General features: G+C 40.5%; 1 protein-coding gene across 1 annotated transcript in view; it reads left to right on the top strand.

Moving 5' to 3' along the window:
* The window catches only part of GLIS3 (GLIS family zinc finger 3), a 319,845-nt gene that overhangs the window by 80,060 nt on the left and 224,507 nt on the right, over positions 1 to 15,278 (top strand). The gene's annotated exons all lie outside the window — the stretch shown is intronic.

Consider the following 15,278-nt stretch of genomic DNA (forward strand, 5'->3'; position numbering starts at 1 on the left):
CTGTCCGTTTGTCCATCCTGCAGTATAAATGTCTTTCCTTCCTCAGTGCTGTAATTTCATCTTCATTTTAACCCAATTTTACCTGTAAAAGAAATGTCAGGAAGAGGAGTCCTGTTATGAAAGCCAGACCATTTGTAGGGCTTCTTTATACCCCTTCTCCCAACAACAAAATTCCAAGTTGACTATTGTTTAAAACCTATCCATGCTTGAAACTGAGTGGGCTTGCTGTTGTCGATCCATAGAAAATGAAAGCCTGCGTGCATTCTGCCTCAGATCTCATCATCGAGGCCCGTCAGTGAAAGTGAGAGCACCGCCATTCCTTGTTTCTTGAGCAGGCCTCTAAATATGCCACATTGAGGCAACAAGTTTGCTTAGAAAACCAAATTGAACCTTCGTAGGAAGACCTTGCAAGTTCTTCTAATAAGATTTAACACAACACGTTCTCTATCCTGTAATTACATATTTTAAATTTGCCTGTATCTCAAGATTATATGCCCCTGCGAGGCAGCTATTCTGTCTTAACCATCTCGGAACCCCCATTCGTTGCCTGGCCCTGATTTTGGCATTTGAAGGAGCTCAGTATGGAGCCTGTTGTTGATGCTGAGCGACATACGAAAACAGGATCAGGAACAGGGAGGCAGAGGCACCCTTGATTTAGTTTTACCTGGAACTTGGAGTAATCTGAGGCCAAATTCTGCTTAGTCAGACTTGACACTTGTAGCTACAGTTCTCAGAATAGCCCAGGAAAGAGAAAACAGAGGCTCTTGCCAAGTCTATTGATGTCAGAATGACAATGCCATATGCTAAGAAGCAGAAAGCCTCATTTGCACTGTTCATTCTTGGTCCAGGACATAGACGTAATTGAAGGGAGAAACATGAAGCGTATCTATCATCAACTTTTTTCCCTCTTCCCCACCAGACCAGAAAGAGAGGAAAATCGAATTTTAAAAATCATGGTAGCATCACAATGATTTTTAAAAAGCCCTAGATATCAATGTTAGGCTGACTGTTATTAAATCCCAGTAAAGTTAATTAGTAGCTCCTGTGGGAAAAGCCTTGAGAGCTCATTATCTGGGCTAATATTTTCATTTTTAAAAAATGCATTTTTCTAAGTGCAAGTGTATCAAGGAGCAAGATGTTGAAAACTGCTGGCTTTTCATATGATTTGTTGAAGAACACACATACACATATTACACACAAATTGTTAAAATTCACTCTGGTTTCAAAATGTCCTAGTTTAGCTAGCCATAATGTACTATTTTTTTAAGCCTAGAAACAGTATAGATGGGTAATAGAAGTAACTAAATAAGCCAAGGTCCAGGAACAATGATTATTAGATCTTCTAATCCTGAATTGCCATGGAGGCAGCTTTGTCACTGATGTGACCTGTCACCTGAGCCCACCCAAGTTCCTGATCAGGCCTGGCTGTGTTTTCCTCTTTCTCCCATAGATGGCCATTTCTGCACCTGCAAACCCACAGGCCCCAACTGTTGCATTCACTCCGGAGCACATCCTCATGTGACTGTTACCCACGTGTTTATTGCCAACCCTTAAATTCAGGTGGTTCCTCAAAGCATGGGAAAATGTTTATTTGTTCTGTGCCTTTGGAAGCTTGTTAATGTGGAGCTCCTGTGGTGTGTGGGGACATCTGTTGAGCACGCTGCAGGCACTAGTCTATTCTGAAATCAAGCAGTGACCATGAAAGGGAGGTCTCTGCCCTCATGGAGCGGTGTTCTGCTGGTCAGTGTAGTCAGAGTCCCTGCTCTGACACCAGGGAGCTCTTTGAGTAAGAGATTTACCCTCTCTGAACCATAGGGTCTTCATCTCCTAAAAGAAAGTGAGACCTTTGGGAGGCTTTGAGCTCAACTCAAACATTTTCTCTATTCGTCTTTCTCATTCAAATAGCAAGAATCTCATCACTGTGAAAAAGACCTAAGCATGGCTAGGAACCATGCACTTTGAAGGATCCTGTAGAGTAACTTGACTTTCTGCATTGACCTTAAAGTAAGTACTTGGAGGCTTCTGTTTGATAAACAGAGCAGCACAAAACAATATCAAAGATTGAAGCAAATTACCTTAAGTACCTTTAGTAAGCCTGCTTATCTTTACCTGAGGAATAAGCACAACCAGTTACATGTTGACAGTCTGCCTGTGCCATAAAGAAAGACAGAGGCTTAAATGCACCATTGAAATCTAAGCTATTTATAGTTGGTAGTGGTGTCATTAATCAGGTGGGCTTTGGGGATATATTCCTTCCTTTTCTTTGGGCTTCAGAGCCAGTTGACACCCAGAATTGTTTTTTTCTTTCTGAAGAAAGGAAATGACTGGGTACTGAGTCCAGCTCTTCTCTTGTCTTATAGGAATTCTTTTTTAGCCTTGAGCACTAGTCAGATATTTATCCACTATAACAAAACAGAGACTGTGTGCCTGTTACTGGCTTAGCACTGGGAACACAGTGCTGAACAAGACAAGGAGAAGAAGCCTGCTCTCATGAAGCTTACATTGTAAAAAGGAGAGGTAGGCAATTAAGTAAGTGAATAAATAAATAGTTTTAGAGAATCTGAAAGTGCTGTTGAGAGAATAAAACATGGTGGTAGCCTAGAAGTGCCTGGGCATGGGAGAGGAGCTGTTTCAGTTTGGATGACCAAAGGGATTTGTCTGAGGAAGTGTTCAGTGAGCTGAATCTGGGTAATATGAAGAAGCCAGACATAATTGCTTGTTCCTGCATGGCCTCTCCTATTAATAATAGTTATAAAATTAAACATTAATGTAAAATGGGGTAGCCATAGAGAATCACAGTTTGGTGGTTCTTCAATAAATTAAACATAGAATTACCATATAACTCAGCAGTTATAGCCCTAGGTATATAGTCAAAATAAATGAAAACAGATGTTCAAACAAAAACTTGTGCATGAATGTTCATAGCAGTACTATTTACCATAGCAAAAAGGTGGAGAACCCCCAGATGTCTTATCAGTGGATGAATGAATAAATAAAATGCATTATATTCATACAATGGAATATTAGTCAGTCTTCAAAAGGAATGCAATACTGATAGATACTACAACATGGACGAATCTTGAAAACATTATGCTAAGTGAAAGAAGCCAGACACAAAAGGCCATATATTATATAACCCAACTTATATGACATGTCCTGAATAGGTAAATCCACAGGGACAGAGAGTAGTGGATGACTAGGGGGAAGTAGGGAATGGGGAATGACTGCTAATGGCCGTCATGTTTCCTTTCAGGGTAATGGAAATATTCTGGAACTAGATAGTGGTAATGGTTGCACAACACTATGAATATACTTAATATGAATGAATTATACACTTTGAAATGGTTACAGTGATATGTATATTTTACCACAATTAAAAAAATTAAGCCTGTGTGATATTGACACCAGTCCATATGGAGAGACATTTACATACACTTGGAAAATATCCTGTAAAGTAATTGTAGACTGTCTGGCTTAGCCATTTATTTCAGGGAGGAAAAAGTTTTTTTGGTATTTATTTAGGCCCACACCTACTGAAAGGAGGCTTTCAGGGACTTATCAGAAGAGAATTGAACACAAATACAGGCATGCAAATATGCAGGTATGTATGTCTCTCCAATGTTTAAAGCTCTAAACTGTTTAGAAGTGAACAGGATTTGTTTTATACTCAGGGCCTACCCTGGTGCATTCTAATCTCAAATTGTTTTTAGTATGTGAGGAACATTCTCACCTAAGAGCTTGTTGACTGTCCCTGGGGTCTTACTAAAAAGAGAAGGCTGTGGGAATGAGGAGTGAGTAGAGGTGGTGATAGTTCTTATCAACAATACCAACCCTGGAATTAAAACATGTGGAGAGGGTTTGGACAGATCTTCCAAGACTAAGGTGAAGCTATGTCTGTAGATACATGTAGCACGGGGCGGGGGGGGTGGGGTGGGTGGGGCAAGAACACTGGCTGGGCATTCAGAGGACCTGGTTTTCCTCTTGGCTTTGCCTGCCACTAACCTGCCTTGTGCCCCTAGGATGTCACTTCAATTCATGCATGAATGTATTATCTATAAATATTAGCACCTGAAGTAAATATAAACAGGCCTAGCATCTGAAGTAAATATAAACAGGGGAAAAGAAACAGCTTTGATCAAACTTTAAAATTTTAATCATAGCAGTAGCCCCTTATTTCTTCTTTGAGTTTGATATATCATCCACGTGACATTTCGTAGAATTGGAGAAATTGGTGAAAATTTGGTAAACCAGAAAAAATATTGATGATATCTAAAGAGTTGTCAAACCTCTGGTAAAAGTGATTGCTATGTTCTTCTTTAAAAAATTATTTCTCAAGTAATATTAATTTAGTGTCTCAAGTCATTACAGCCCCATTCTTTCTTTGAGTGACAGGAAGCTGTTAGCTAGACCTTTTTTTTTCCCCTACCAATTCCTCTGATCTACATAGTTGTTAGGAGGTGGAGGTATATTTAGATATACTTTTGAAGAGGTAGATTTTTATATATTTAGGATTAGGCATAAAGCACTCCACTAGACTGGCTTAGAAAACGTCGGGACTCTCACCATTTCTAACAATCCAGCATGACCTGTATTGATTTGTCTACCAAACCACTTGTCAGGGGCAGCTCCCACCCCCACCTCCACCCCATGCACCTTTCCTTTTTCTTCTTCTGCTTTTCCTACCACACTCAATATTAGAAATAAGCAATTCTGTCTCTTGTTTAAATGATGTTTGAATTCCCCCATAAACATGCAAGAGAAGGGAAGCACAGTCTGTTCTGTTTGTTCGAGGCCCATTGTCTGTTTCCGTTTTGACCCAGTTTCTTTTGGGACTGGGAATAGAGGGAAAATTTAGGCATCATAGATTATCAATGTATGCTTTCAGGCAGTTGTCTGTAACATGTGCCTGAATAGTAATTACTTGCCTAGGATCCTATATTCACCAGAGTTATTTGTTCTCAAGCAGAAGGAAAAATAAATCTTTGTAGTTTATTGTGAAACTTTCAGCTTCCCCTAACTACAAGGACCCCAACGGCAGGTTTAGAGTTTCATCTGCAGGTGTGAAGGCTTACTCTCTTTATCCCTTCTTACATGGAGGCCTATCTCTCTAATGGGGGTGGGGTGGGGTGGGTTAGAACTTAGCTGGGCTAATAAAAGTGGTGCCAGTGACTTTCAGTGGACTCTGGTATTTGAAGATTTTTAAAAAGTCACCACTATAAGATTTGAATTCTGTAAAAAAGGTATGGAAACAATAGACTCCCAACTTGCATAGCTTCTTCTATATACAGACATATACTCTGTGATCTTAAGACATTCTTTAGAGGATTCTGATGCAGAAAGTTTATTCCTATGTGTGCATACACATGTAAATTGGGAGATATGTTTGTAAGAGAATGAGCGGAAGAATCAGAATATTAATGGCTCCACACACAGCATGCCTGCCAGCCTCCCTGGGTTGTGGGCGTTGGTGATAGTCACAGTCTCTAATAGCAGGCTTGACATGCACACTCACCAGCTGGAATGGATGCCAACTACCTAGCTGAAGGAGGGTCCTGGACAGCCCATTTTGTGCCAGGCTTTTATTCTTTAGCAATCATACTGTGGGAGAGAGGGTAGGAGGAATCCTGCAGGAGGAGTTCAGGTGGCCCAGCTAGTAGGAGCGGGAACTTAGGTATCAGGGCTGTGATTATGTACTAATCATTATGGATGCCTTTGACTATTTCAACAACCAGTACATGAGCTGCAGCTCTGAAAATATCTCATTTCCTACACTTCTAAAGTAGTGCCTATTAATATGTAGATGGTGGTTGTTATTGTCAGATGTTTACTGGCTAGTATGCTTGTGTGATTATTTGCTCATACATCCTCAGTGTTCATCTGAATTGCTACCTGGTTAGAACCCAGTCATTTGTCCTCAATAATTTCTATGCCTAAGGTACTCAGTACAGTTAGAGGTCTGCTGACTACATCAGGAACCTAAAACTATTCTGAGTCCTGGCCTGCTCTGAACTTATCTTCCCACTTGTTGGTGACTATGTGAAAGAAGGCAGTGAAGGTACTAGCACTCCAGAGATGTTTTGTTTTGTTTTAGGAGGACTATGTTGCCTATTTTCAGAAAATACTGGAAGTAACAAAAATGTCGTTGTTAGGATGTTTGTATAGGGGTCCGAAGAGGTGTATAGGCTAAGCATGGTTGCTTGATGGATGGTTGGAAGGACGGCATTTGAGAAAGGTGAAAATTATTGAGGAAGTTTGCAGCTAGGACATCGGATAGCCACTGAGAAGACTTAACTGTTGGTGGAGACACTATCATCTTTCGATTCTGGTCTTACATGGGATTTTCATGTGCTCTAGAAGAGATACTTCTGTCTTCATTAGGTCATTACCTTGAGAGCAATTTAATGCAATTTAAAAATAAGCACACAGTTGAATACCATAATGTAGTTAAGCAAGCTGTTTCTGACTGTGCAAGCTAAATTTTTTTCTATTTATGAGAGTGGCTTATATTAAATTATGCACATACTGAGCCATGGCATGACTATATGATAGCCCCATATAATATCAGCAGTTAGGGTGGACTGTTTAAGTAGATCCACAGGGAAATAAGTTTTCAGCAGCATCTCTACGGTGCATGAACCACCTCACAGCTTGATTTATGCTTTCACATCTTCTACTAAATGTGTTTTCTTCCCTTGATCCTCACGCACAACATTCTGAATTTAAAAATCCTGTTTGTTTTCCATGGTTCAGCTTAAATGCTACATTATGTTTAACTCTAACATGCCTTTATGATAGAGTTCGCTAGAGAGAGTAGGGTTTGGTGCTCGTGTTACCACTCATTGAACCCTTCTTCAGGTTTGGCTGAATTCGGTATGAACAAATAGAACCACAGTAAATGAAAGTATTAGTTTTATTCAGGGTTCCTGATCATAGGTTAGATTGGAGAACACATGGGCCTTTCACCTCACTGCCTGAATCTAGAGTCTTATCCAGGCTTCCACCTAGAGACCACTGGGAAAGGTTGGAACTAGAGAGCATAGACCTTCCTGGGACTTTCAGATGGCAGCTGATTGTGGATCATGTAACCAATTTCTTGGCTAACTGGGTCCAGTGGATGTGTCAAGAGTTTCCTTAGTATTACAGCATTCCCTCACTTATCACAGGTATTACATTCTAGACCCCCCCCACAAAGTAGGAACCTTACATTTATTCTACACTCTTAAACTCACGTAACTTTAACAACATACATATTACAGTACTACAAAATCCTGCGATATAGCGAAAAATCAGCAATAAATAATTAAATATAATATTTTTAAAAATCCCGAAATACAGTGAGGCTGCGATAAGTGAACCGCAATATAGAGAGGGACTACTGTAGTCCTTTTCTTTCCCTATGGAAATGGGAGGAGGACCAGGAGCCTTACATGAAAAAGAGCTCTACTAAGAAAGGTCTTGGAAATCCCTTCTTGGATGGGATTTAGTTTTAGTAATATGAGATGATCAGAACTGGCATATAAGACTTTAAAAGTAATATTTACATATTAAAAATATATTTTTAAAAAATATAGACTTAAGAATTAAAGCAGTTTAAAGGATTTCCCAATACAACTACCCATTTTAAAGTCAACACTCCTCTCTAACTTTCCCATTAGAGATTATTGGGCCTTTGAACACCTGCCAAGTCAGCCTATTATATTATCACAATGAGCTAAAATATCATCTATAGCTTTATCCCTAATTTTTCCCTTGGAGATAACTATATTAAGTATTGTCTCTCTTCCAAAGGATAACCTTTCATTTATTTATTATTTATTTATTTATTTAATTTTTAAAACAATTTCATTCATTTATTTATTTAGTTAGTTTTTATTTATTTATTTTTAGAGAGAGGGGAAAGGAGAAAGAGAGGGAGAGAAACATCACTGTGTGGTTGCCTCTCACGCGCCCCAAACTGGGGACCTGACGTGCAATCAGTCATGTGCCCTGACTGGGAATTGAAGCAGCGACACTTGGCTGGCAGGCCGACACTCAGTCCACTGATCCACAGCAGCCAGGGCTAACCTTTCATTTATTTCAAGAAAAATTGCCATGTCCTCCCACCCACACTTGGCAAGTGAACATATCCAGTTCATTCACTCATTTATCATACAATAAAATTTAGAGTTCCTGAATTAGCCTCTAAATATATTTTAGTAAATGTATATTCCTAAAGAAAAATGCATCACTGGAACAGAAAGGGGATATTCCAGTGTAGAAAAGGTTCATTACCTTTCTAATCACAGAAATTATAAGCACATTAAATGCAACTAATTTTATTAGCCCTTTTTTATTTTTTAATATTCTATTTATTTGAGAGAGAGGGGAAAGAGAGAGAGAGAAAAATCGATGTGAGAGAGAAACACTGATATGGTTGCCTCTTGAATGCAACCCAGTTGGTGACTGAACCCACAACCCAGGCATGTGCCCTGACAGAGACCTTTCGTTTTGTGGGTTATGCCCCACTAACCACCCCACACTCATTCAGGGTACCTTATTAGCTTTATTGTTGACTTTGTTCCATCTCTGAAACATGTTTCACTTCCTGTTGATGAAATAATAGTATTTTCCTATGCTGCTGTGTAGGTGTCCCCTAGCCTTTACTTAGGTAGTTGTGTTTTTGGACCAAGTAAATGTTACATCTTATAGAACTAACCCATCTCTCATGCCTGCCAAACCTCTCTGGGTTCATACTATGTCACTCAATATATTTGTTACCTTTTTCAGCACTGACCTCTAAATATTTTATGGGGATGCCCTTACTGTTTCTGTCTTCACCCAAATTTATATGAAAATGTTGAGCTGGACAGGCCAATGGTAGAGTTCTGGTAGAAACCTCTCGAGATAGAGGTCAACTTTGAGAATGGTTTAGTTTTAATTGTTACATACCCTGCCCCCATAACTTACAAGACTATCATAAGAGACCTTGTAAAGTGCATTGTTGGAGTCTGCATTTTGGTGTAATCAAAAGGAAAAATGAGCTTGGGCAGATATGGCCAATTCTGAGTAACATTTTGCTGCCTTCTAGTGATTGCAGGTTTTTTTCCCCTGGCTTCTCATGAACAATTCCTTTAATAAACTAGTTTTGATTTTTCTCAAGATCTTCCAAGGTGACCTCTATACAATTTTTAAAATTGACCTTCGTTTCCAATTTGAAACATGAGTGACATTTGCCAGTCCCCCAGCTTTTGGCACATCTTCCATTTTCCACTATTACTCAAAGATTTCTGACAGAGCTGGAGCATTAGCGGTCCCTATTGCAAGGACTCATAATATCTAGGCTGTGATCTGGGGGCTATGTTTAATTTCACCTTAAGCCCGTTGTCTGATTTTTTTCCAGGCTTTGTCTGTTGGGACTAGAACTTCTTTTTTTTCCAACTTGTTACACTGCATGTACAAAATAAAAAATGTTTTTTTATAGCAAAAAAAAGTCCAGAATACTTCATCTTCATTAAACTTTCTAGTTAGTTAAATACACAAGGCCCAGTGTGTGTGTTGGGTTCTTTCATTTGCAAGTGGGCTTCTTCAAGTAATAAAAGCTTATTTTAAGGATACAGGTAGCAACAATAGCAAAAATGGCCCCTTGGAATTGGAAAATTGAATCGAGAAATGTCAGGCAGTTGGAACTGGCATATCTATGACAATGCTAGGGATTGTCTGTCTGGCCTTTGCTGTAGCACCAGTAATTCAATGTAATCCAAAGCCAAGAACAGGCTCAACTCCTTTTTCTTCCCCTCTCTCCCCTCCCCTCCCTTCCCCACTCCTTTCCTTGTTTTATTTTTTCTCCTGTCCCTAGAATTGACCTCAGGCTTCGTTTATTTTTTTTTCTTTCACCTTCTTTCTTTACCTTGTCTTTTATTCCTGCACTACCAAACAATTTAGTAACTCATTTCTCGACCTCAGAATTTACAGTTACCCATATTTTTGATGCCAGTCAAAACTTTGCCTCCACGTGGCATTTTGTGATTTACTTCTTACCCATTCTTTTGTTGAGAGGGAACTTTAAGATGGTGTCTTGAATAATTTAAGAATGGATCTTCCCAAATACATTGAGAAATTAAATAATCTGTGTTGTTTGTCCTGAATAGTCCTCAGGTTTTGTTTTTTCTTTCAAACAGAGATGAGACATTTACTAATGTCTCTAATCAATTTGACAGTACTGTTAGCAATCACTGTGTCACTCATGCCCACAGTCTCTTATTGAGGAAACTGCTCACCTTCTAGACCATCATCTCCTGCTCCATTGGACCCTGGCTCAAACCTGACTGACTGGGGGACCAACGTGCATCTGACCCAAAGATAGCCAGTTTATGGACTGGCCAGCAAAACACTCTTTTCACCCAGGGGTGAAATGGGCCAGTTGGATTCTTGCTCTCTTAAGGATCTGAACCAAAGTATGGGACTAAGGCCAGGTAAACATGAGCAGAAGATAAAAACCCAGAGAGAGACCATGAGAGACCAGAGAGAGACTAGGTGCTGTTTTCCTAAGGGGAAGGGGCAAAGATTATTGAATGCTCCCCACAGTCTGTGGGCATATCTATATAATTATATACATAAATGCTTCATGCCTGTTTCCTAGAACTTGGTTCTCCATCTAAGGGATGGAGAGTGGGAGGTTTTGCAGGAGGAGTTAGAGTCCCACACTGTTTCAAAGACTATTTTGTTGTAGGAGCACCATTCTCTTGTTGAGTAGATCTTTTCTTCACCTTCCTTCTGCTGGGCATCTCCAGGTCTTCCAACTTCTCAGGGATCTATTTGAAGGGTGTGTGATAGTTTCCTCTTCTGTTCTGGCTCCTCTTGGTGATGTTTGTTGACTTTGCCTCTTGGCCCTTACCTGTGTTCTTTAAAGTATCTAGTGTGCTGCTTCCCAATGTTGGTGACATCAGCTGGCTAGGTTGTGCTACTCCTGCAGTGGCTGTAACTGTGAGCCCTGTCAGAGAATTCCAGAGTTAAAGTGGTGAAGATAAACTTTATTGAATAACTGTTGCAATAGAGGAAAGGGACTCCGGTATAGAGCAGGGCTCAATTTACAAGGGCAGGTGGTAATTCATAGCCAAGGAGCAGGTCAAGGGGGTTGGTGGATGGGAAATTACTAAGAAGAGACATCAAGGGTGGTGAAGTTGTTGCTAAAATGACTTAGTAGTATTCTTGTTACAACTGGACTAGAGAAGCCAAAGGCGGGACCCAAAGATGAGGCCTAGTTGAAAAGAGGGCTCAGGCAGCCTGTGTAAATTTGGTGAGTTTGTGTCAGCCCCCAACGCACCAAATTCATACTGTTTCTGGAATCACAGATGAATTGAGACCTCATCTTGTTCTTGCTATAAATGAGATTCTCTTCTCCATTTTGTGTTCCTTGGTTATACTCATATTTCCCCAAAGTGCTACTGTGCCAGCTCCAAAAGCTCAAACACGGTAAGAAAACATGCTTCTCCATTTCTTCAGGCTTCATTCACAAGTCCACGACTGCTGGAACTTGTGGGGTGAGAAGGTTTACCTGTGAGCAATCTGAGTAATAGAGAAAATAGTATACTCAAAACCACACCTTCCTAGCCCTCCAATAACCGAGGCATTGTTTGGGACCACACTTGTGGGCCTGGCCATTTCTTCCCTTAGGATCTTATGTGCCAGCCCCTCCCCAGCCCCACTTGCAGACAAACCCGGTGCAGCCGTCAGCCTGTCAGGAGCCTCAGGCCAGTCACACCAACTGCTACCTGGGAGTCTAGTCAAGGCTCAAGCCAGAGCTGCTCCCCACTCTCTCTCCACCATCCTTAACACTTGGGAAAAAAAGAAAATACATCAAAAACTCAAGGCACCTAACCTGACTCCGCCTTGAAACTTAAAAAAAAAAAAGTGCATTTTCTTCTAAATATTCTGTAGTTTATACTTAAAAAAAACTTAATTCTGACAGAACCACTTCAGGCTTCTTTCCAAAAAGCGAATTTTCACTGAAAGTGATTGGAGAGAAAGGCACAAATGGGTGTTAAAAAAAAAATTAAAATGTAAGAGTTAAACTGGGACGTTGAGGGGCGCTGTGGGGAGAGAAGGGGGCTGGAGGATTACAAGTGCGAGGAGAACCACAGCTCAGTGCATTGTGGCTCCAAAAGTTGGGGAGAAAAGCCATTTTTGGTTCTCAGTAAAATAATAGCCATTTCTTTTGATATTTCCAAAATTGCCACTCTCTGGGTTTGTACTGCTTTTTCACTGCACCTTTTTTCTTTTCAAGAAAAGTGCTAATGATTTGGCACATAGCTGTATTCTTATAAATATGTGCACTTTCAAGTCTTAAGCTCAACATAATTTCTTTTAGAAAAGCATTTTTCAGGAGCACGGTATTAATCCAGGAAAGGAAAGCTCTTGCTGCTTTTATTGTCACTAAATCACACATTGTTTTTCGCAGAATACTGCCATTTGTTTGTATTTCCCTGCAGTTTTTGTTTTGAGGAGTTTTGTTCTGTTCTAGTGGCAGCTGAAGTGATTTTGAGTGTTTGCAGCATGCTGTTAATTAACCAAGTGTTTTCAACCTGGAACTTTAAACACCTGGGCTGGTGTAAATTGTTCTGAATCAGAGTGGAAATCTCTGGAATGGTGGATGTTGAAGATTTGGGGTAAAAGAGACAATAGATGGTGAGAGGCTTTATGTTCTGTTCATTTTTTTTTTAGGCAAAATAAAAACGGATGAGTAAGTTTCAGGCTCTTTAGCAGAGTCTGTTCTCAGCAGCAGGCACGCTCACGTACTCATTGGCTAACCAGCAGCGGCTCCCAGCATCTGCCTGAATGCAGATAGCGTGGGTTTAGCCTCTGTTTGACCCTGTTCCCATTTCACTCCTCTATTCTGCCTGTGCTTGGGCCTGATCATTTAAAAAATTTGGATAGCTGCAAGTGAAGAGTCAAGATTGGTTATGGGAAGTACTCAGGTGTGAGGTGAGGTTTGGTGCCCAAATTCTTCCACTTATCCTTTCCTCCCTCTGGGGTGTTCTGACCAAAAAAGCATGTATGCTAAGAACCATATTCAAATAAAAGATGAAGCACCGTTTTATTAATGATTGAGCAGGCGCCTGATGATCTCACACAGACACCCGTACAAGAAGGGGGCTCTGGTAAGGCTGGAATGCATCAAAAGAGCTATGGAGTAGACCCAAGGTAATTCCACACAGGCTAAGGTGTAAGAGCTAAAATGGATTGAGGAGAATAGTTCATTTGTCCATCGCAGGGTCTCTAAAAAGCAGCACTAACGACATGTTGAGTTAGGTAATTCTTAGTTATGGGGACTGTCTTGTGTGTTGTAGGATTTGGCTGTCTCTTCTTACTAGATTTCAGTAGCAAACTTCCCCCACCTTTGTTTTAACAATCAAAAACGTGTGTAGGCATTGTCAAACACCCCCTGGGGTCAGGGTGGTGGCAAAATTGTCCCCCATTGAAAACTAGTGGCCTATGGGAAGCAGATCCCAACTGGTCTGGGTTTCCCATTGTTTGTTATGTTATGAAGCACATGCTTAATGAATCGTAGACTTACAAGGAGGGTCTAGAATAAGATTTTAAAAATTAAGTGCAGAATATGATTGAAGCTCTTTCAAACATTGGTTTCCAAATGTTACATGTTAGATGTAGCTGGTAAGCTTTAAAAAATCCTGATGCCCTAGCCACACCCCAGTGTTAACTAAATCAGAATCTCTGGGAGAACTAGGTTATCAGGTTTTGTTTTTTGTTGTTGTTTTTGTTTTTAAAGCTTCCCAGGGTTTCTCATGTGCCGCCAAGTTTGAGAACCGGTGCTTTAAAGTACAGTCACTAGTAAGACTTGGCCAGATTGTCTGACTTGCAGATATCCTATGTAATAAACACCTCCTTGCTGTTATTTATTCCACACAAGTGACTGCCAGTAGTTCTCAAACTTCAGAATGCGTAGAATCACATGCATCTAGAGGGCTAAATGTTGAGGAAGATATGTTTCCGATTTGTTAGATCTGAGGTTGGGCCCTATGTTTTACATCTCTAGGAAGCTCCCAAGTGATGCTGATGCTGCTTGACCAGGAACCACCTCCGAGGACCACTGCTGATGGCCATCACTTCAGCCCTCTTATCTGAGGAGCAGTAGCCCAGCTGTCCCAAAGTGAACAGCATCATCCCATGATAGACATACATAGGACTAGCTACCAAACATCCCTATTCCCTCACCTCATTGAAATAAACATCAGGGGCTAACTTATAAATCTAACAGCCATGTTCAAACAATGAATTAATTTTTGACAGAAAACCTTTGGAGTTAGGAGACTATATTCAATGTAGCAGTGGTTGTTTTTTCTTTGTTTTGTTTGTTTTGTTTTTTCTTTTCTTAACCTGTGAGATGCAGGTCTCCATTATTTAAAACATGATTGCTTAGCTCTGGCTGGTGTGACTCAATGGATTGAGTGCCGGCCTGTGAACCAAAGGGTCACTGGTTCAATTCCAGTCAGGGCACATGCATGGGTTGCTGGCCGGGTCCCCAGTTGAGGGCACGCGTGAATCAGCCACACATCGATGTTTCTTTCCCTTTCTTTCTCCCTCCCTTTCCCTCTCTCTAAATAAATAAGTAATCTTTTTTAAAAATTAAAAAGTTATGACAGCCCTAAAATTCTAAGATCCTGACTCAATAGTAAGTAACATTTGTAAATACATATTAAAAAAAAAGATTGCTTTGGAAGTTTCAAAGTCTCTGAAGACCAAGTATGGCTAACATGTCCCTGTTTATATCTCTTGTTAAAATGACTATCCATCCAGAAATGAAGGTGTTAATTGGTATGTATTTGGTCAGTTAAGTACCAGGGCTATGCAGGGGGCTTTTCTGTAGGATGACCAGAGGATGTCATTGAATTAAATTAGAGGCCTCATTTGTTGCCCACTGCTTGTGTGACATCCTTTGATGCAGGGCTGCCCGCTCTTTTCTTGCCTCTTGACACTCAGATTTTCCCACTTTGAGATGGACTGGCCCAGTGTCTGGTATTTGCTCACTGGTTTTGCAGAGTCAACTTCCCGCAGACATTTCTACAACCTTAGCAGAAGCTGTTTGGACAGGTTCAGGAAGAAAACACACATGTCTTAGTAAGTATAGTGGGAGTGAGCACTGGAGTGGGAAGCCAGAACTGGACTCCAATTCAGACTTTTACACTAACTAGTAGAGTGACCTTGGACAAGTTACTCTACTTATCCTGCCTTCATCATTCTGGTCTGGAAACTGAGGAAGTTTAACCAAGAAGTCTGTCTGT

Source organism: Furipterus horrens, unplaced genomic scaffold, assembly GCF_987537825.1.
Source record: "Furipterus horrens unplaced genomic scaffold, mFurHor1.1.pri manual_scaffold_4, whole genome shotgun sequence".
Classification (NCBI taxonomy): Eukaryota; Metazoa; Chordata; class Mammalia; order Chiroptera; family Furipteridae; genus Furipterus; species Furipterus horrens.